Source organism: Dysidea avara, chromosome 2 (genome assembly GCF_963678975.1).
Source record: "Dysidea avara chromosome 2, odDysAvar1.4, whole genome shotgun sequence".
NCBI classification, from domain to species: Eukaryota; Metazoa; Porifera; class Demospongiae; order Dictyoceratida; family Dysideidae; genus Dysidea; species Dysidea avara.
The window spans coordinates 42,133,803-42,157,540 of record NC_089273.1 but is presented as its reverse complement, the minus strand read 5'-3'; the positions used below and the strand labels follow the sequence as shown (position 1 = coordinate 42,157,540).

The 23,738-nt window shown below is 37.3% G+C and overlaps 1 long non-coding RNA gene across 4 annotated transcripts in view; it reads right to left on the bottom strand.

The window, feature by feature from the left end:
- The window catches only part of LOC136247381 (uncharacterized), a 93,771-nt gene that overhangs the window by 50,392 nt on the left and 19,641 nt on the right, over positions 1-23,738 (bottom strand). For all 4 annotated transcript variants that reach the window (XR_010697459.1, XR_010697461.1, XR_010697460.1 and 1 more), the window contains one exon: positions 15,232-15,352. This is a non-coding gene — a long non-coding RNA (uncharacterized lncRNA). The remainder of the gene's footprint in view (positions 1-15,231; positions 15,353-23,738) is intronic.

Below are 23,738 nucleotides of genomic sequence, written 5' to 3'. Positions count from 1 at the left end.
CACACAATGGCAGCTGGTTCCATTTGCCAGTGAATTAACCAGAGTTGTGACAAGCTAGTAATTAGAATAACATTAGTTGCATGAACAATAGTAGCTGGGCAGTCTGACATAGCCTGTTCTGTTAATCCACTGGGACGCTTCACTATGGTCTATGGATATCCACATTTATCTGTACATTTACTACATTATCATAAACATGCAATCCAATGAACTTTGTATGGTTGCCTTTAATCAGTTCAGCGCCACCTTAAAGACTTTCTGCTTACAGCAAAAGTCTTTCCAAAAATTCTAGTAACATTATGAAGAAAAATAGTAACATTTGTTAAGATTACCGGTTTCTTTATATACAGATGAATTCTACAACTGATTGTGGGTTTTGGTTATCAAAATAATACAATGCAAAGAGATTTGACACACATTAAGCATTCACATAACTGCATATTTTCACCTTTTATGTGATTATGGAGACATTGAATACAATTTCCAGTGGTATTCTCTTTCATTCTTGTTGTTTAATTGTCCTCTATTTCATGCAATAAACTCTTTACCTTAGCATGATGCTCTGTATACTAATATCAAACCACAAGGGTTCAGTACTATAGTGGGTTCATATTAGGAATTTCCCATGTTATTTGCAAAAAAAAAGCCATTGTAATTTTGTATTCATAATTAGAAAACTATTTTGTAATTCTCTAATTTACAGCATAATTTTATAATTCTATAACTACATTTGAAGCACTTATTTAAACAAACCACTATATTAAACAACATGTTATACACAGAAGTATCTTCATAACTGCTTTAGTTTGTCTGTCATACTTTTCCCCATAAATTTCTCTCAACAGAGCCACAGGTTGTCCTACATATTTGTTTGCATAAGTATGGGAGACACACAATCCTTTCAGCATTCCTGGTAGCCTACAAGGCCTGCACCATTGTTTTTTCACCTGCTCAACCCCAAAAGGATGGCAGTTTGCAAAGTATAGAGTCGGCACACCAGTATTTCAGACCACCAAAATAAAAGATTACCTGTGCAGAAGTTTAAAATACACTTAGATTTGCTTCTTACATGCAGGCTTCTTTTACCTTTTGATGCTTTGCTCACATGGGTGCATACAGAGATAAACATAGGTAGATATGTAGGCAGATAGACAAACAAACAAACAGACAGACATACATACATATAAAGGGGAACACACACCTTCTTCACACGCACGCACACGCACATATTAGCTAATTAGGCAATTATTCTATATAATATATATCTCAGTTTTTATTTAACATTTAACTATTAATTTAGCTAGATAGTAGATACTATATCTACTTAATGTTAAAAGCCACCATATTTATTATCCTAGTTTAATGTGGCAACTACTCAAATCCAACCACCATTTGATGCTCAAAACTGAAGTTGAATCCTTTATTGTCAAAATCAATCATGGCATCATTCAAGTGTAGCCGAAAGTACACTTCTTAGACAATCAATAAAATAATGTTGATTTTGGAAGACTGCACAATTTTGGTGGCAACAATTACAAGAAATTGTACATTGAGTAAGGATCAGAGAAGTAGAAAGCAGCGTGGTTATTACACCTACAACTATACTAGTACACTCAATAAATACACCAGCGGAGCAATCTTTGTTACAATGAGATCAAAGACTTAAAGGGGCAATGTGTCGCGAATTTGTTTTGGTGTGAAGCCATTCAAGATTGCCAAAACGATTGTTTATTTTTGACTATTCTGTGTATAATAAAATCACCTGTGTGTCAGTGGATGGGAGAATAATCTTAAAAACTACCCACTGATTTTATTCTATCACTGTAAAAGGAATAAACAAGCGGCTGGGGAGTAATTGACACTACACAACAACATGTGTTCAGGTGTATCACAGCAATGTTTTATATGAAATGAAGTGCTTCATCTTCAAGATAATCACACCCTCTACCATCATGTATCAGCTTTGTTACAATGTTAGACAGCCCAGGGAGAATTCTAAGCTAGCTCACTTGGCGTACAATCGTCATACAAGGACAGATATATAATACTGCCACTTTAATGACACATGGGATCCATAGCAATGACGCAATTTGTTTATGATTACATCATGAACTTGAACGGCTTTACGTATAAACAATTCACGACACATTTCCCCTTTAAGCAATGCTTATAGCAAAAAAAGTCTTTTCCAAAAATTAAACTATGAAAAAATCCTTCAAGTCCATTGTTGAAGCTTAATGAGTTCCTTATATACAACTGTTAGTGGGTTTTGGTTATGACAACAATTAACATACTGGTTTTCTTACGCAGATTTTTCGTGATCATTCAAGACAAAAGTACAACTTATAATAAGTGATCAAAATCCACCAGAAACATTAAGACAACAACTGGGAGTCAAAACTTAAACAACAAATACTTGTCTTTCACAGAGATAAAAAAACTTTCACAAAGTTCAGAACACATATCTCTAACAGAATGGCTGGCAAAACAAAAGAGCCCTGGTCAGAGCATAATGCCAGAACAATACAAATTTTGCGTCCATATTTACACATGTTGTGACAGATGATTTTGCATTTGAAGGTACACAATGACATTATTGCAGAAACAATAACAACTCCTCCATTATGTGCCTCAAAAATCATAATCTGTACAAAATAAGCAGTGAAGAGATCAGAGTTCAGGTAGATATTAACAGACTAAAGTATTATATTGTATAATCATATAGTACAATAGCAATGTATAGTAGGGACTGCAAAGGGGTAGGCGTGGCCCGCAAATAACATCACCCAAAACCCAACCTCAATTTTCCCAGACGACGATGAAACACTATTGGTTAGATAAAACTAAGCTCAAACAAGTTTTCAAATCGAGCCAAAACGCCTTCAAAAAGTCGCTAAGGAATTTTAATATATATATATTTAATGGAATTTCTTACTGACTGAGTATGACTGACTGAATAAGAAACTGACTGATGCCTTCAGACAACCGTAACTCGATAACGGCTAATGTTATGGGCTTGATTTTTCACTGTTCGACGTTGCTTCAGCCCGAGAGGTGCATTTTGGCATATCACAGTACATATACACTGTACAATGCATTCTTCATGCACTTACCAATGTTCTTCATGTCTTGTCCAACATAAGGCAAACTAACGCTCATATTTTCTTTCTTGTTAGAAGTACTGACACGAAACAAAGATTTTCAAACTCCTCTTGCTTTGGGGATCAAGATGTTACCATAGTTTTGGTGTTATCACCTTCCTTTATTGTGAAACAAGCACTCAAAAAATTACAGAATTTTTTTGATTTCGTAAATATTTCACTCATTGCATTTATTGCATTCTATTGTAAAAATTAGGCTTGTGCTAACATATGGGATTCTTACAGATCCGGCCACAATTACATAGATGGATCAAAGCCCATTACACACATGAACACAACTGTAAAATATTTCCATACCAATCAAATACTTTGAGATTTAAAAATCTTATCTCTAAAATTGAATATGCTTCAAAATCCAAAACCCACAATCACTACCAAAAAGTACTCCTATAAAAATATTTGCATGGGTCCAGCAGGTATTTCATCATTTATTTGCTATTCATTGTTTTGTTTTTTTTTGGAAAAGGTCATACACTTTTAGAGGTCTGAGAATGCACAAACATTGTTACTTCTAAACATAGTTTGTGTTTACACAATGTGCTCTATTTTGTGATTTAGGTTGAGGCTTAGAAGCCTGTGCACCATTCAATTACATGCACAAATTAGATGCAATAGACAAAAATTAAATCACAGTAAAACAATAAGAAGTGTTATATCCCTACTGTGCTCAAGATACCATAATGGAAATGCACAGTAGGGATATAACACTTCTTATTGTTTTACTGTGATTTAATATCGGGCACTACTCCAGCTTGTTTCAATACTTTTTATTGATGTGCTATGCTCTCTACTCTAGTTGAAAACAAATTTTTCTGTGTAGTTGTCGGTTTTGAATTTGTTATCAGGTTCACAGCTCTAGTTTGAACACTTGCATATTGAGTGAACCACGCGACACGTAATATAATCACACTACTGCAATACACAAGTGTTCAAACAGTGGCAAAAAAAAAAAAAACATCATGGAAATATGAATTAGTCTTTACAAAGGCCTCCAGATTGCGTATGACCTTTTCCAAAAAATAAGAAATTTGTTACTTAATAAACTACAGCTACAGTGTTACAATAGCTGTTTTATACAACTACCTGTTGGTATTGATTGTGGATTTTGGTTATAAAAAATGATACAAGGTATACTGTATGAATTGATAGTACCATCATGCCATTTTGTCAACTGCATCTGTTACAATGTATGTATCATGCATGTACTCACATTTGCTGTTCGTTTCTTTCTCCACTACTGCAGTGGGTAGGCAATGATTCACGGTAATACAAAATTACTTTGATGCAGCTGCTAGCTATTATGAGAATCATCTGTAATATATTGTAGTAACTGGATTGATTGCAGGGGCACTTATTGTACTGCTCTTTGTTTGCAAAGCTGTACAACAGGTAGAAGATATCCAAAAAGCAAAAATGGCCACTTCACTATATTCGGTAATTGGTAGTCGGGGCACACATATTAGTAGTCAGTTTATGTTGCAACTGAATTGATTGCAGAGCCAATTCTCATGTTGTTCTTTAGTCGTAATGTTACAGGCCTGTTAACAAACCGTCATGGCCACATCACTTTTCAGTAATTGATAGTCTCAATACAGTTGCACATCTGGTATGGCACAACTTGGGCACTGTATATGTTGCCTTCGGGGGTCTGGGGGCAGTTTTAGTGATTTACAATGTCACGCATGTGATCAATCATGTTGACTTGGTAGCCATGTTTAAATAGCTTCATGATGAGACGATTAGTAAGTGTTTATACAATCTATTTCTAGCCGTAAAATGAAGTGGAGAAATATTTTGGTTGGTTTTAGTAATTTAAAGTGTCACGCATGTGGGGTTGTTTTCAAAACATTCCTTAAATAAATTTTCCACAAACTATACTGTGTTTGCCCAATTAGCTGCATAACTATTCTGTATGACTCATACAGTACAGTTATGCAGCTAATTAGTACTGTATGGACAATACGATTGCTTTGATCTTCCCATGCAAAGTACACTATCTATAGATACGATGATTATAAACTACGAGAACACCAAGAACACACGTCCTTATTACTTAATCAATTATCACCAACAACAGCTACATTTGATTTATAATCACATGCTCAATTGATGGGCATTAATTAGAATTGTCAAATCATTGGTCTTTGCGACTGTTCAATACGGTTTACTTGTTAGATAATGCAATCACCCATGAAAAACTGGTGAATGTGGGTTTCAGTTTGGTTGGGCACTAGCCAAATTAGCAGGGTCTCTGCCTTACAAAGCCCTACTATAGATATGCCACTGATTCGATCACTCAGTTAATTTTAAATGTCTGGCCAGCACCATTCTTTTCTTTGATGCAGTATGCTTCACCAGCTATAAGCTACGTCGCAGAACAGTAAATAAAACAAGCGTAAGGAAAATTAGAAATTATATATCTGAATAGGGATGCTGTAGGTGTAGATGACGTCCACTGTATCATTGCTTTTTGTCTTAAAACATAAAAGTTGCACTCGCACATAAAGACAAAGGCAAGTCCATTACTTACACATTGTAGCTCACACAGCATTGTTAGCCACCGTTGAGATTTGCCTAGCAATTGTCATTGCTTGAAAAAGAGATGGAGGTCCGTTTCTGGAGGACCTTGAACGTTATCAACTTCACCTACACAGCAGCAGCTTAAAAAGGTTTAAGGCCTAACTCCTGAACATAACATGAGAAGGTTGTTACACATTATACTCCACTAAAACATTGAATAAAGTAGTAAGGGAAAACTATTGTTCGGACAGAATGGCCAATCAAATGTAAAACTTGATAGGTTATCTGCAACAATGTGTAGCTAAAGGACAAGTTATACTGCTTGTATGAAGTACACCATGAAGCACAAGCCACACACCCCAGGTAAATGGAACAGTTTGAGACTGAACCTGCCAATACTGCCAGGATATTTTGCAAGTATTGTGGGGATGATTCCTACTAGGGATTTTTTAAACCAGGCACGTGCCTGGTTTACTGAAATTGTTTTCGTAAACGTGTGTGTGTGTGTGTGCGTGTGTGTGTGTGTGTGCGTGCGTGTGTGTGTGTGTGTGTGTGTGCGTGTGTGTGTGTGTGTGTGTGTGTGTGTGTGTGTGTACCTACCTATGTTTGTTTGTCCGTACGCACCCACATGAGCAAAACATCAACAATGGTAAAAAGCAGCCAGCATGTAAGAATTGAAAGCTAAACTAAGTCTGCATTAAACTTCCACACACACCCATAAGCTTTGCTCTGAGGTGGTTTGATTTGCAAATCTTTAGCTCAAAATAATCAACACTTCTTAACAAACTGTACAGTCCGGTTATACAAGTTAGCATGCAGTTTGCCTATTAAGGGTGGGTATACTGCACTGGGCACCCGTTTCTTTAGCGCATATAGTTCAAACTGCTGCTGCTGCTGCTGCTGCTGCTGCTGCTGCAACCTCATGATATACAAAATTGCAGCAAAAGATTGTTATAAATGTCATAGTACACTCGACACCTAACCAGGCACATATCTAGCAGATACTACTACCTGCAATGCAGGTTTTGGCAATTGAATTCGTCGCTTTGGCAATTCAATTCGTCGCAGTGACACAAGAATTCATCATACTTAAATTGTCTTCAAGAAAACAACTGCTCATTACGAAGTGAATCATTTTATGGAGAGTTACACTTGAGACACTAGAAGGTGACTGAAGCTGGTTTTACGCGAAGCTGGTTTTACGCGAAGCTGGTTTTACGCGAAGCTGGTTTTACGCAAAGCTGGTTTTACGCGAAGCTGGTTTTACGCGAAGCTGGTTTTACGCGAAGCTGATAGCTGCCTGGCAAGTTAATTAGTTTGTTCACAAGTGACCATGCAAATCGATAATGGCATAGTACAGTTGCGAATGTTGCTGAAGAAGTTGCAGTAGAAGAATTATCACCTTATAATGAGACAGTTTTACCTGAACAAGATATTGTAGCAGCTGCTACATCTTGTTTTCGTGTTTTCTCCAGCTGCCAACCTTGTTACAGAGTGACAAATTCAATTGCCAAAACCTTCAATTACAGCTACAGTACACTTGACTTTTCAGTTATGCCATTTCCTCAACTGCAGCAAACTATTTCTGGTATTCAAATAATAGTTAGGCATCGAAACACAGGGTTCTACAGAATTTAGAAACCCGAAAACCTGTGTTGTGGTACACGAGCGAAGCGAGGGCACTACTACAGGGCCTGAGGATTTCTAAATTCCATAGAACCCTGTGTTTTGATGTCTAACCAATTTAGACCACAGCTCATTGTTGTACCTTTACAGCTGCTTGTAACACCAGAAATGTAGCGTTCTTGAGTAGAACAAGCCCCTGTCAACTTGTAACCTTGCTTGTAACAGTACTTGCTATCCAATTAAATGCCCATGGGTTGCCAATGTCACAGGCACATAATTGCCGTGTTTTGTATCACCCCAGAGATAGGGACATGAACAAGGGATCTATAGGATTTAGATACCTGTAAGTAGCCAATAGTATTTCACCTTGCTGTGGTCTAAATCGCTTAAAAAACCATGGTGGGTACATATAATGTCAACCCACGTAAAAAAACTTCTTGGTGTCATTGAGAAACTCATGCATTTAACAAACATAGAAAGTCCAAAAATAATTTCTCTGACAAGTATAAGCACATAACTGGAGCCTACAGCAATTTATTTACTGTATACTGGTCATTAAATTTTCACTGAGTGTACCACAAAACAACCACACCTGTCAAGTATAATTGTCACACATACACACAGTATACCTTGGATCATTTTTAAAAACCAAAACCCACAATCAATACCGACAGGTAGTTGTATAAAACAAACTACTGTATAGCTATAGCTATGATCTATATTAATAGTAGGCATTCACTGTATTTTTTTGGGAAAAGGCTATACACTATCTGGAGGCCTTTGTAAAGACCAATTCATATTACCATAGTGTACACATGGTTGGCCTGTATCAAAGGAAATTATTTATGTTAATTCCATAACTAACATTCCTTTAATTGCTGAAAACAACATCTAAACTAGTGTTGTAGATTGTAAAGCTCTCTGGAGACATTTAAAATCAGTTTAGGCCATATTTATCGTTCACCAGTTGGTCTTTTATTCACATAGACAGCTCTTAATCACATGAGTAAGTCTCCAATGGATTGTGTATGTTTAAATCAAACCATCAAGGTTGTATATACCAATGGATTTAGTATAAGAATTGTTTTTCTTCGGTTGCAAATATATTATAGCATTACCTTCCCGAAATAGGTTCTCTGTACTAATCCTATGGCTCACATAAACGTGTTGGATCCCATCTAGGCCTGTATGGTAGGGACCATGAACATTTCTATTTTTCCATCATAAAAGCAACTGAATACTCTTTTTTTTTTCATTCGTAACTTGGGTTTATTCACCTACTCAAGAGGAGTGCCAGCCTGCCTGATTCTAGGCAGCAGGTAACGCTACAGCTATGTTTGTTATACAATAAACAGAGGAGACCTAAAGATATCATGGAAAAGAGTTTTTGCAAATTGTGGGAATTTACAAGTGTTTTAATGCTATTGAGTTGTTCAAAGACTAATTACAACATATACTAAAGACCTAAAGGGATAAGCTTCATTATAGCATGGTTAACTTGTGTTGTTTGTAATGTGGGTATGGTCACTATTCAAAAATGTGCTGAAACGCTTGTGTATGTGCAATGAGACTAGTTCTCACCTTCAATTAATGTTTCCCAACTTGTAGAATGGCAAGGATACTGCAACGCCTCCATCTGAGTCCTCCTCGTTGACAAATTTCAACTCAGGATAAGTCACATGAGCATTAATTTATTCCCATAATCGATTTTATCTGAGCTTTTATAAAACAACCCAGGTGGTACTGCTACCTAATGAGCTAACTATAATGCCCTAACTACAGGGCATTATACAGAAAATGCCCTGACCACAGAGTAATATCAAATATATTATACTCAAAAATTCCTTAGATCTCCCTACACAGTGTTACATAGTGGTACATTATATTGTAGCAGCACTTCAATTGATACTCTTCTATTTCACACATACTAATACTACACACAAAGTTTAAAGTTCCCTTCAGTCTCTAAAGGGAACCTTACCAAAAATTAAATATAGATACACTGAACAAAAAAATTTCACAAAGCTTAACAAACTTCTCCACCTAACTTATATTTATAGTACCATAAGAAATTATTGATTGTGGGAATTAGTTTATGTCACAGTTGCATGCACAAAACTCACAATGTATTATGTACCACAATATGAACATAAACTAAACTACATAGTGAAAACACTACAGCACTGTGAGTAGACTGGAGCCTGTTAATGCAGGGAGTAAGATTATTGGTCCCAAAACTCTGTTCAATGTTGAAAATGTTCTAGATCCATGCAGTAGTGATTTGAGTAACTGAAACGTGTAGTACTCAATTTACTGATAGTCTTTAACAAACTATAACCTGTTTATCCACCTGAGCTCTGGTTTTACTTGTCACACAAGTCAGCTGCCAGAACATTAAGAAGTGCTATGAAATTCTTCGAACACTATAATTGCGTTTTGTGAGGGAGGATCACAGTGCTGATATGTTCTCAGTACAGTACACTATAGGCCAATACAGTAAGAGTTACACAAAGAACGCTAAATTTATTTTACAAAATGAAATGTGCAACCTTGCAAAAGGGAAGGTGTAAAAGCCAGAACGGAACGGGATCGGAATGGAAACAATTAGGACATGCACTAACTTGAAAATTACTTTTCAACAAGTTGTACAAGATTTTCAGCCATTACACAATGACTATTCTAATGATAAGCTTCGTTGTTTCTAACTACAGACATGTTAGAAGTTCTCTACGTATAGTTTCTATTTAACACCCACCACACGAATATTTATTATGAGTCTATGCCTTAGCTTATGCTGTAAAAGACTATCTTCAAGTCTCCTAATGTACAATTCTTCACAATAAACATATCACTCCGTGCAAAAAGTACAGCCAATAAGCTAAAACAATACCAAGTTCAGAAAAACCAGACTAATTCAGCGTAAACAGTTTCAAATGTAACTGCAGGATAAATTTTACCTAATTGCAATGATTTGGGAAGGTGAAGAAACTTATCAAAATGATTTAAAGTTGACACACGCCCTAATTTATTCCGTTCCAGTTCCGTTCCAGCTTTTAACCTTCCCCTTGCAAAACACCATCAAACTAACTCAGCTGTTTGTTCTACAACAAGTTGTATGGACACTGACTGACTTCCTGATGGCTGAAGAAAACTGTAAACAGTTTACCAACTGGAGATAAATGCTAAAATTTTTAAATGCAATTAAATTTTTTTCCTCACATGTAAAATTGTGTAGTTGTCTACATAATTCAATAGAAATTAATGACACTAACTCACTGGAGGAGGGCCAACACAAAGTAAGTGCTATCAAAAGATTTTGATAATTACATAACTTGCAATTCTTTAATCACTGAAAACGTCTAAACCAGTGTTGTAGACTGTAAGGCTCCCTGGAGACACTTAAAATCAGTTTGAGCCATGCTCATCTTTCCTGGTGGATATTTCTTTTATTTCACATCTATGCAAGCTCTTAATCACATGAGTAAGTCTCCAATGGATTGTGTATGTTTAAATCAAACCATCAAGGTTGTATATACCAATGGATTTAGCATAAGAATTGTTTTTCTTCGGTTGCACATATATTATAGCATTACCTTCCCGAAATAGGTTCTCTGTACTAATCCTATGGCTCACATGAACACGTTGGATCTCATCTGAGCTTGTATGGTAGGGACAACCAGCCTCATTATTTCCTTTATGACTTGGTTTATTTGCCTACTCAAGAAGGGTTCGAAAATCTGTTTTGTTGCAGTAGACCAAAGGGTACGCAAGATACGGGCGTTTCTTTATGTCACGTTGAAATAATATTATACAGCGGTGCAAATTTCAACTCTATGTCATTCTGCTTGTAAGTTACAATCATTTTAGTAAGAGCCTGTAATTTATTTTTGCTGTACAAGTTTCTTCAATATAGCGTACAAAGTTTCATGAAATAACATGCCTTCATTTTTCATCTATATAACTCTGAAGTTCCAAGCCGATTTTTAAAATAACTCAATGAACTACCTAGCGCTAAGCCACTTCAGTTCCAATTATCTATCTTGTAGAACAATTCTACCCTTTCCTTTGTACTGATATCAACATGGAAAGTAGTGAAAACGCATACCAGTGGACTACAACATAGGCCAACAACTCCATCAAGCAAAAAACTCAAATGTTCGCAGTGTACTATTGTAGAGTAATGTTTACCCAAAGCCTATTGTGGTGCGTAATACTGAAGTTATTAAGCGAGAAAGGAGACCGTGTGGCTAGTCAGGGCATGCTTCATAAAACAGTAATCACACGATGGTAGCTGGTGCCATTTGCCAGTGAATTAACCAGAGTTGTGACAAGCTAATAATTTTTAAAGTGAGAATAACATTAGTTGTATGAATACTAGTAGCCGGGCGGTCTGACAAAGCCTGTTCTGTTAGTCCACTGGGACACTTTGCTATGGTTTATGGACTTCCACATTTGTCCGTACATTACCAAAAATATGCGGTCCAATGAACTTTGTACGGCAGCCCTTAATCAGTTCAGTGCCATGCACCTCAAAGACTTTCTGCTTTCAGTAAGTCTTTCCAAAAATTCTAATACCATTATGTATCCATTATTGTAAAACATTTGTTATGATTACTGGTTTCTTTATATACAGATGAATTCTACAACTGACAGTGGGTTTTGGCTATCAAAATAATATTATGCAAAGAGAATTGACACACATTAAGTTCTATCAAAGACAATTCACGTAACTGCATATTTTCACCTTTTATGGGATTATGAACAGTAAAATTCTTTTTCATTGTTGCTGTTTGCCCTCCATTTAATGCAATAAACCCTTCATCCCATAATGACGCTCTGTATACTAATACCAAACCACAAGGGTTTAGTACTATAATGGGTTCATATTAGGAATCACCCATGTTACTTGCAATAATAGAACACACATCTAATGTTATATAATAAACAATAGATTTTTAAAATATCAAATTAATAGCAATTGTAATTTCGTATTTTATATAATTAGAGAATTCTTTTGTAATTCTCCAATTACACTTGAAGCACTTATTCAAACAAACCACTTTTAAACAATATATTATACATAGAAGTATCTTCTTTGGTTAGTCTATCATGCTTTTCCTCTTAACAAAGCCACAAGCTGCCTTACATTTTCGTTCGCATAAGTATGGGAGACACACAACCCTTTCAATTTGAAGGGTATTCCTGGTAGCCTACAAGACCTGCAACAATGTTTTTTCAATTGCTAAATCTCAAAAGAGATGGCAGTTTGTAAAGTCTAGAGTTGGCACACCAGTATTTCAGACCACCAAAAAGAAACAATAGTTTGTAGTGGAACATCGTCTCACGAGAGTACAAGCAATTAAAAAACTTGTTAATTAAAGGGCATAGCACCCGTTTCGCTTGCTAGTATTCCTCCCAAATGGAACGGAATGGATATTCGCAAGCAAAACGGGTGCCACGCCCTTTCACCCTCACGAGACGTTACATTTGAGCGGTACTGTACCTGTGCAGAAGTTTAAAATACACTTAGCTTTTACTTCTTACATGCAGGCTACTTTTACCTTTTAACACTTTGCTCACATGGATGCACACGAACAAAAATAGGTAGATACACACACACAACACACAACACACAACACACCTGTAGTTATACTAGTAGAAACTCAATAAATATACCAGTTGTACGTATATTACCAGGGGGTATTAATTTGCCCTATTGTCCACACTACAGGGAGAAATCCTCGATGCACATCAATTTACAATGACAAGATTCTTCTGGGGGAAGGGGGGGGGGGGCATTTTGCCCCCCTGAACTCTGCCTCAACCAGCCCAATGATGAAACAATGATAAATTGATTTGAAACCATAAAATTTAGTCGATGGCTAGCTAGCTACAATAAAACAAATTTAGCCTAATTTAAGTTCTCCCCCCCCCCCCCCCCCCTCCTCTCTCAATTTCTGAAAAACTCGGATTGCCCCCCCTGAATTTATTTTCTAAAAAAATCCCTGCAATGAGATCAAAGACTTAAGCCATGATAACAGCAAAGTCTTTTCCAAAAATATATGATTGATAAAACTATATATGACTGATACCAAACATCTTGTGGGTCCGTTGTTTAAGATTGCTGAGTTCCTTATATACATGTACATTCTACAACTGATTGTGGGTTTAAGTTATGACAACAATTAATATATTGGTTTTCTTACTTTGATCATTCAAGACAAAAGTACAACTTATAATAGATTACAAAAGGTGATCAAAATCAAGAGTGATCAAAGATCAAGAGTGATCAAAATCCAACAGAAACAAAAGCCAATAACTGGGAGTCAAAACGTCAACAACAAATAATGGTCAATAAAAAATAAAAAACCATTAAAACTTCACACAGTTCAAAACTCATATCTCTCACAGAATGCATAGCAAAACAAAAGAGCCTGGGTCAGAGCATAATGCCAGAACAATACAAAACCTTGGAGTTTGTGACCATATTTACGCACGTTGTGACTACAGCTGATTTTGCATTTTGATGATGCACAATGGCATCATTGTGTAAATGATAACTCCATAAATTTCTTGTTCAACAGTTAACAAAGCGATAATTGGATTAAATTCAATATTTGTCAGTTCAAAAGTAGTAACATATATGTCACATTTTAATTTTCACGGATTGACAAATTTCACGGATTAACAAATTTCACGGTTTAACTATTATGGATCACTTGTTTTTCACTAATTTAGACTTCAGACCACAGTGGTCTAAGTAATTTAGTAACTCGATGGCCCTGTGTTGCGGCGCCTGAGTGAAGTTAAGGCGCTACTACAGGGCCTGAGGGTTACTAAATTACTTATACCCCTGTGGTCTGAAGTCTAAGTTATTTAGACCCTTTATGTAGTTGTTGTACCTTAACATTGTTGACAGCTGTTTGTAGCAGAGAAATGTAGCGTTAATTAGTAGAAACAAACCATCACTCCACCCATAACTGTCCAGCTCTACCAATGCAGGTGCGAGTAATAAACATGAAAAGTGTCTAAGTAACTTGACACCTCCAAAATCCACCAAATCAACCACAAAAGGGATCTAATAATAGTTAATTTTGGACAATTATTAAAATCTTGCAGAGAGCTAAGCAAAATCAAAATCTGCAAAAATGATGCCCCTCAAAAATTGTACATACGTACACAGTAGATCATAATCTGTACAAAATAAAGCAGTGAAGAGATTAATCCTCTCATCAGAGTTCAGGTTGATGGTAACAGACTAAAGTATAGTGTTAAAGGTCCCAGATTACTATAAGCACGTGCAGTGACAAGAGCCATAAAAGTCATCTGAAACTGGTTTTCACATATCCAGTACACCGTAATAACTTTAATCCTAAACAAACTCCCTACAGACACAAAATATTACAGCAAAAATTATTGCAATAAATCCTAAAACTGTGACCGGATCTACAAGAACCCCATACGTTAGTGCATTTTTCAAATTCCATTTTATTATGCCAAATGGATAATCAACCAAAGTTTCAGAGCAATTCTAGTGGTACACCAACCCAGGATTTCACTTGTCTATCATCGTGAACTCGCTTCGTGATCTAAAGGATCACAATGCCAAAATCACCCTCCTCTCCAAGTCCTTGACTTGAGAATAAAATCTAACTGGTCTGCCATTATAGCTTAGCTTGTCCTTCCCAAGCCAGCTGTACTCTAATCTAATGTGAACCCATGGAGTACAAGCATCATAGACACAAGCATTGACTGGCTGAGCCTTGTGCCCAGGGAGCTTATCTCTTGAGTCCTACCAATGTGCCAGGGGACAAACAATAAATAAACATTTCTTCATATAAAAATAAATAAATTTTGTTTCCTTTGGACCCCATCATTGCACAATAAAGTAGAATATAAGCTACAAATAAACACAGTTTAATACCATGATTCTATTTCCATCGTAGAATTTTCAATCATCTTCTAATCTATTAACCACAATGCAATTAACAATCAACACACTTTGACTTGTTGTTTTCTCATTTATGATATCCAATAGTTACTACCTGTAAAGAATAAGACAAAAATATGTTAATCAGCAAAATATGTTACACAGAACTCAATGTATTACTGTAAAAGTCAGTTTGTAATGTACAGGACAGTAAATTGGGCATGAATGCTTACAGATAAACTAAGCTGAAATTTTAACAAGATAGATGAGCACCCAGTACCCCATTTAAGGTACAAAACAGAAAATTGACCGATGTGCCAAAACGGCAGGTTTTCCAAGACAAATTACAAAGCCATTACTCATTGAAGGAAGTCTCAAATCGATAAAAGCTGTATAGAATCTTATTTTCCTGCTCGAATTGGATAATCTTTGTTTGTTTCTGTAACCGTAACAGTATGCACGTCACGTGTGTTTGTGATGTAGTAGATGTAATAAGACTGCTGCCATTTGAATTTGACTACTGAGTAGTCAGCAATATGCTGGTGACACACAGGGACACAGCCCAAAAGATGCACACAGATTACACAATACCATAACATATGTAAACTAATTGAAGCATCAGTACGATTCCTCTGAAAAGTTATAGTCTGACAAGAAGACGACGATCGACTAAAGTTGGCTATTCTAGATGGTTCAGCATAGGAGATACATATACCAATCATGGCAGCTTTCCTCTGTACCTTCTCTAAGGCTTGAATGTCCTTGACTAAGTACAGGTCCCATAATAGGGATGAACATTTTCTAGACATGGATGTACCAGGCTTCTAAAAGACTCAGAGCACTCGTGAAGATTGCACTTAATAAAGTTAAATGCTTTGGAACAAATGTTATTTATATGAACTGAGAATGACATGGAAGGTGCTAGTGTAATTCCCAGAGAGGTGTGCTGGTTAACATTAGATAGGTCACACAGCCATTAAGTTGGTAGGAAAATAGGGATGGTGTTGTTGACATGCTACATCGAAACCACCATTTCTGGAATAGAAACCTCTCATCTCTCAAAGTCATCCCCACTCTGTGCAGGTATAGCTTTCAAGCCTATATACTGGGCAGGTTTTCTGGAAAGCACCACTTCTGTTCATCCCTTTGTCTCAATTGCTATGGAAGATTCGGATGGTCATCATATCTCCATTGATTGAAAAATCACATGGTCACATCATAACCAAATTTTGTTGCTATGCAGTATTAGTGCCTTTAAAAGATGGAAGAGATGGGCACTGGCTCACAATCTGCCCAGCTAAAAAAAAAGGAGCCACTCATAATCGAAATGGTTGAGGCAATATTAGTGGACACGGATCAGTCAGGGTCGCTTTCTGACATGAGGCTTGTGACCACATGCTTACTGAGCTACGCCAGATTTCTACAGTTCAGTGAAGTAGTGGAACAACTAAATTTAGCGAATCAGTAATTTATCACCAAACTTCTAAATTTAAAATTCATCAATATTATTTTTATACCTTGTGTCCAAGCTTCGACAAACCAAGTGTGGCTTGGTGGATACTACTTAAACAAACTTTACTGATAAATTAGCATGGCTCAACACATGCAAATGGATGCAGCTCACAACAGCTGCCTGCTATAAGACTAGACTAGATCGATTTAGTGGTCATGGTTCCACATAAGCACTTGCAGACAGCAACAGACACAGATTCTGGCACAATCATTGAAAAATGGGTGAGGCTCTACGTATGTGAACAGACAGAAACACATGATTCTGATAAGTGGGTGTAGCTGCCCCACAAAATAACTGGGCTGCAGCAGGACCCAGATATTCTATGAAATTGGTTAGACTCCCTCGCAAAGATCTGATTATGCCAGACTAGGGCGACCTGACCAGGTTTCAACCATGAGGTGTGATAAATATGCGTTTTGGCTGTTCTGAGATAGAGGATGCTCTCAGTCTTTTAAGGTTTCGTAGTATTGCAGCCTATTCTTCATCAGATTCTACAGTTATCTTCAGAAGTCTAGGCTTGGAACCACCAGCCTGATAGCATTGGAAATGTGAGCTCAAATATCAAGTTGAGAGGACAGTATGTTTTGAAAATTTATTATATATTGTTCCTTTCATGTTCGTGGTTGATCAGCATTCGTGGTTGATCAGCATTAGACTCTGCCATGTTGTGAACTATCATGCTTAGTCTGCATTTTTTTTTTTCCTTTTCATTAATGACTAATGACACTGCATTTCTAAGTGCATCTGGACTAGGTGGTCGTGCCTGGCTAGAGCTGGGATGGGTAGCTGAAGCTTCCAGTGTGGTAGGTGGTGAAAATTTAATAGCTTCTGCATAAGACTGTTTTTACAGATTATTCATGGAGGTAGTGATGCTGCTTTTGAAGTTGGGTGACTAATAATTTAGCGGTGATTACCAATTGTCAGTATGGTGGGAGGATATAGTGTATGGGGTGATGTTGACCGAGAGCATCATACCACATATTGCTAAACCATACAACCTTAATTGTGCAACTCCGAGTATATCAAAATCACTGAGTTTCACAGATGAAGTGGTCACTTGTCCAGAACTCTCAACCAGTAGTTGAAAATGTGTAAGTGAAGAAGAAAAGTTTAAAGGTACTTTATCACAATTGTTGAACACTTTTAAGTGAGCGGTGATACCAGAAGGAACAGTATCTTGAGTGGCAGTAAATGTACATAGCGTTAAAACCCGGCCGAGCAATTGTATTACTACTTGTTGGCCTAAAGTTGGCTTTTTTTCCAGTCATTAAAAGAGGTCTTCACATTCTAGCCATTCAGAAGATACTACTATCGGGATTTCTTTATGGTCGCTAGTGCTAGAAAATAGTTCTGTAATATTATTATCATTATCCACATTAAGCTCTGGTATTTGTAGACATCCCATATGATGTATTATCTGCCTTAGTTGCTCTGGGTCTAAATTAGTTAATGGTAGACTGAGATGTTGTACATTACTTCAATACTGCAGCCAGACAGCGTTAACCATGGATGCTGAAGAACCAGGATCGACTTCCATGTCTCTTCCCCGGCCAGCAGAAAAATGCCATAGGAACAAGTGAGCACTCAGTGTATCACCAACAAAACATCTAGAAAGGGATCTACCTGGAGGGGGTGTTGCATTAAATGTGAACAAGAACTTGGGGAGGATGGTAAGACGATCCAGTTTGATCTGTGTGGTTGGTGGATATACTCTCAATGCAAAAATGTATTTGGTGAAGCTAATGAAAACCTGAATGCTGTACTTGGTTATCTTCACAAGTATTGTGATACAAATAAACAACTACTATTATTTGATTTCTTCATCAAGATAGCTCTGTCAGTCAAAACTAAAGTGATCTCAGCATTGAAGGAAACTATACCAGCATGTGTCAGTAATCTCTACAATGAACTAAAGGCAAAAATATGCGACATCACCACTCAAATAAAATTAATGGTCTAGCTGCCTCATTGCCTCCAACTTCAATCTATTCACTTGGAACAACTAGTTATCGTTTGTCGTAATCTTCACAGTCTAAATCTGAGTTTTTGTATCAATTGTTAGAAATGCATAAAGCTCTTGAGACTATTGTTAGGCATTGTTACAAGACTAAATTTATTTTCTATAAGTGTTCCTTTAATACAGAATGATATCCTATTGCAGAAAATACAAAGCCAAATACAGTTGACTCACTCAGGAATAAGTTATTGTTTTTAAGCCCAAAACCTGCATACCAAGAAATATTCATATGCTTGCTTGAGAAATGTTCTGCTATAAGTGCATGCGAGTATTCAGAAACATCCACTTGTCAACGCAAGAAATTAAACACATCGATGATATCTTATTTTACAACATTAAACTACTGTTCATTAACATCCTACAATTATTTATCCACTCTCTCACTGGATATTGCAAATAAGGAAGTCAGATGTATGACATGCAATTCGTCATTGAACAAATTTCCCCATAACAACATTAACCTAAAACAGTTATTCATTGAGGCAGTCTCCAAAGATGTACCTGATGACTACCGAACTGATAACATTAGGATTATGTGCTACTAGACTAGACAGAAATGTTAAACAACTTAATGCTACACTCCCAAAAGAAAATTATTTACAGGTGGTCACTATAATGTAACTGTGATCGGCAATTCTCCATAGCGTGATCAGCAGTTCTCCATGGCGACATAGCTCTGTGTTGTGGGAGCAAGGAACAGATCTTCAACCACTGTGGACGGAATTATTTGTGAACACTTAGTAATGTATTTTAGTATAATTTATGGTATTTGCATCACTATAATTAGCTATCAGTTGAGCATACATTTCACTTGCAATAATAATGACCAAAACAATGGAGCAGCCAGGGGGGGGGGGAGGCCAGTCTTAAACCAGCGCCCCTCACGGTGACCCCTGGGAAGTTCATGCAGTTTAGTATGAACTGATTTTACATGTTTTGTGGTATTGAGCACAGGATGCTAAACTGATGGCATCACTCTTATCATGCCAAGACTGTTCCCCTGCAGTGGTATTGCATCCCTCTCAGGGATGCAATACCACTCTATGAATAAGATGTACACTCCAAAGATGTACACTCTACAATATACCTCTCTGCAGTGGTATTGCATCCTGAGCAGTTCTTGTTGAGTTTATTATTATTCTGCTAGCCCCACTCAGCTACCCAAGCTTTTATTATGTACAGTATTTGTAATGGGTTTTGTGTAGATAAAGCTTACCTATACATTACAGACAAACAGTATGCAGACGGAATGTCAAATAACTCTAAAAGAGTCGGAAGAAAGCTGTAAAGTTTGCAGTGATTGATGGAGAGATATATTCAACTAAGAAGCAGGAAAAGGGTGACATTAAGTCAGGTACATCAGAAGTGCAGAGGAGCAGCAACAAATTATCAGAGTTTGTCATGGTGATCTACATCAGGGCACTTATAAGAAGAACTATTGCTAGAAGGTTCACATGGTATGGTATGACAAAGGATATAGAGGAAGTGGTGAAACGATGTGACGTCTGCCAAAGAATGAACAGGAAGTTAGCTACAGTGACTCCCAAGATGCACCCAGTACCAATCAAATCACCATGGCAACGTCTAGAGACTGACTTTATTGGACCAATGGCACATAAGCCCTCCTCAGGAAACCGCATGTTATATTCTTACTGCATGTCAGTGGTTATCTAACAAAGTAGATTGAAGCATTTGCTACCCCTGATAAGTATGCTGTTGAAGTTTGCTACGTTTGTTTAAGCTGTTTATGAGAATGGGTATTCCCAGACTCATAACGACCAAGGGTAAGAATTTAGCAACTGTTCCTTTGGGTACCACTGCTTACTTAAGAGTATTCAACAATTGTGATCAAGTACGTACCTTTAAACTTTTATCCTCTACTTCCACATTTTCAACTGCTGATTGTGGGTTCTGGAAAAGTTACCACTTCATCTGTGAAGCTCAGTGATTTTGGTTTGCAGAAATTACAAAGCTAAGTGCAGTTGACTCACATCGGAATAAGCTATTGCTTTTAAGCCCAAAATCTGCATACCAAGAAGTATTCATATGCTTGCTTGAGAAATGTCCTGCTATAAGTGCATGTGAATATTCAGAAACATCACATTGTCAATGCAAGAAATTAAACACATCAATGATATCTTATTTTACAACATTAAACTACTGTTTGTTAACATCTTACAATTATTTATCCACTCTCTCACTGGATATTGCAAATAAGGAAATCAGATGTACGAGAGTCCTTGCATGTAATTTGTCATTGAACGTATTTTCCCATAACAACAGTAACCTAAAACAGTTATTCATTGAGGCAGTCTCCAAAGATGTATCTGATGACTACCAAACTGATAACATTACACTTGTGCGCTATTAGATTAGACAGAAATGTTAAACAACTTAATGCTACACTCCCAAAAGAAAAATATTTACAGGTGGTCACTACAATGTAAGTGTGATCGGCAACTCTCCATGGCAACATAGCTCCGTGTTGTGGGAACAAGGAACAGATCTTCAACCACTTTGGACAGAATTATTTGTAATTATTTAGTAAATTATAGTATTGTATTTTAGTATATGGTAATATAAGTGTGATCGGCAGTTCTCCATGGCAACATGTTGTAGGAGCAAGGAACAGATCTTCAACCACTTTGGACAGAATTATTTGTAATCACTTAGTAAATCATAGTACTGTATTTTAGTACAATTTATGGTATTTGCATCACTATAATTAGCTATCAATTGAGCATACATTTCACTTGCAATAATAATGACCAAAACAATGGAGTAGCCAGGGGGGGAGGTCAGTCTTTTTAACGGCTATGTTTAAATCAGTGCCTCCTCGCAGTGACCCCTGGGCAGTTCATGCAGTTTAACTTGAACTGATTTTACAGTTTTGGAGTTTTGTGATTTTAAGCACGGGATGATAAACTGATAACATCACTCATATCATGCCAAGACTGTTCCCCTACAGTGGTGTTGCACCCTCTCAGAGTGAGCCTAAGCAGTTCTTGTTGAGCTTATTATTATTCTGCTAGCTCCACTCAGCTACCCAAGTTTTTATTATTTATTTGTAATGGGTTTTGTGTGGATAAAGTTTACCTGTACATTACAGACAAGCAGTATGCAGACAGAACGTCAGAAAACACTAAAAGAATTATTTGGAAGAAAGCCGCAAAATTTGCAGTGATTGATGGAGAGATATATTCAACTAAGAAGCGGGAAAAGGGTGACATTAAGTTAGGTACATCAGAAGCGCAGAGGAGCAGTTACAGTTATCTGAGTTTGTCATATTGATGCCACATCAGGGCACTTGGGATATACATAAGAAGACTCTTGCTAGGGTAGCAGAAAGGTTCACATGGTATGGTATGACAAAGGATATAGAGGAAGTGATGAAACGATGTGATGTCTGCCAAAGAATGAACAGGAAGTTAGCTACAGTGACTCCTTAGATGCATCCAGTACCAGTCAAATCACCATTGCAACATCTAGAGATTGATTTTATTGGACCAATAGTGCATAAGCCCCCCTCAGGAAACTGTTATATTCTTACTGTGAGTGATTATCTAACAAAGTGGGTTGAAGTATTTGCTACCACTGATAAGAGTGTTTTTGAAATTTGCTACTGTTTGTTTAAGCTGTTTATGACAATGGGTATTCCCAGACCCATAACAACCAAATATGGGTCAGAATTTAACAACAAATTAAATTCTGAGCTAATGCAGAAATCAAAGATAAGCTCAAACAAATATTCTGGATAAAAGATTCAACCAAACACCGCGGAGCATGCTTGTAAAGTTTGTTGAGGATAAAAAGGTACTAGGGAAGATTATCTTGATACCTGTGCTTTTGCATACAACACTGCACACCATGAGTCAACTCAGTATTCACCATTTGAACTGATGTTTGGGAGGAAACTCTGCTTCCCACTTACTGACATTTACCAATTCCCAAATTCTGAACCTGTTGAGTTATTCAACACCACCGTCCAGAACAGTGCAATAACTGTCTACAACACTAGTCTTCAGCCACCTGTAATGACATCAGAGTATAATTATAGTTAGTAATTACATAATTGATCTTTGTAACATGATTATAAGTTGTACGTGTGATTGGTTACTTTTCAATTATTATTTATTATCAAGTGAGTTGTCACTGCTTTACACTGGTGCCGAAACCCAGCACATGGCAACTGGTGGACAAGGAATTGTTGTACCAGAACCCCTCCAAGATGCTGACACTAAATCCTGGTTTAGACGTTTTGAAGTGTGTGGTGCAGCAAATGGTTGGGATGATGGAAAATGGCAGCTGCGCCAACCAATGCTGTTGAAGGGAAGAGCATGGGCAGCATATGAAGCCCTAGGAGAAGACCAGACGGACATTTATGCTCACTTGAAGGCTGCTCTCTTAGCCAAACTAAGCACCAACATGGATGAGCATCGCTTGAGTGCTAGAGAAGGGCTGGCAAACAGACTAGTACATGAAGGGAGTGAAAGCGTAGATGAGCTAGCGCAAGATTTAGAGAGACTGCTGGACCAAGCTTCACCGGGATTCCAAGGTGACCTCAAAGACAAGGAGCTAAAATATCACTTGATGAATGTGCTACCAGAGAGGTATCATTTCAACTGTAAGTTTTGCCAGCTGAGTTATACATCAAAACGATCGCCAAGCCACTGAACTGCTGTTAATATACCAGCGCACAGAGTCCAAAGATTCACTTGCGCAGATCAGGCAACCTACTACGACCCAAGATGATAGACTGAACAAGCTGGAAGAAGCAGTGCTACAGGTTTCTCAACAACTAACAGCATTGTCAATAGCCAGCTGTCAACCTGAAGCAGCTAGATGCTTCAAACGTGGACGCTCAGGACATATCTCCAGGAACTGCAGAACAAGGAAAATGGAATGTTATAAATGTGGAGGCTGAAGACACATCGCCCACCAATGCTGGACTCAGGGAAATGGCAGAGGGGG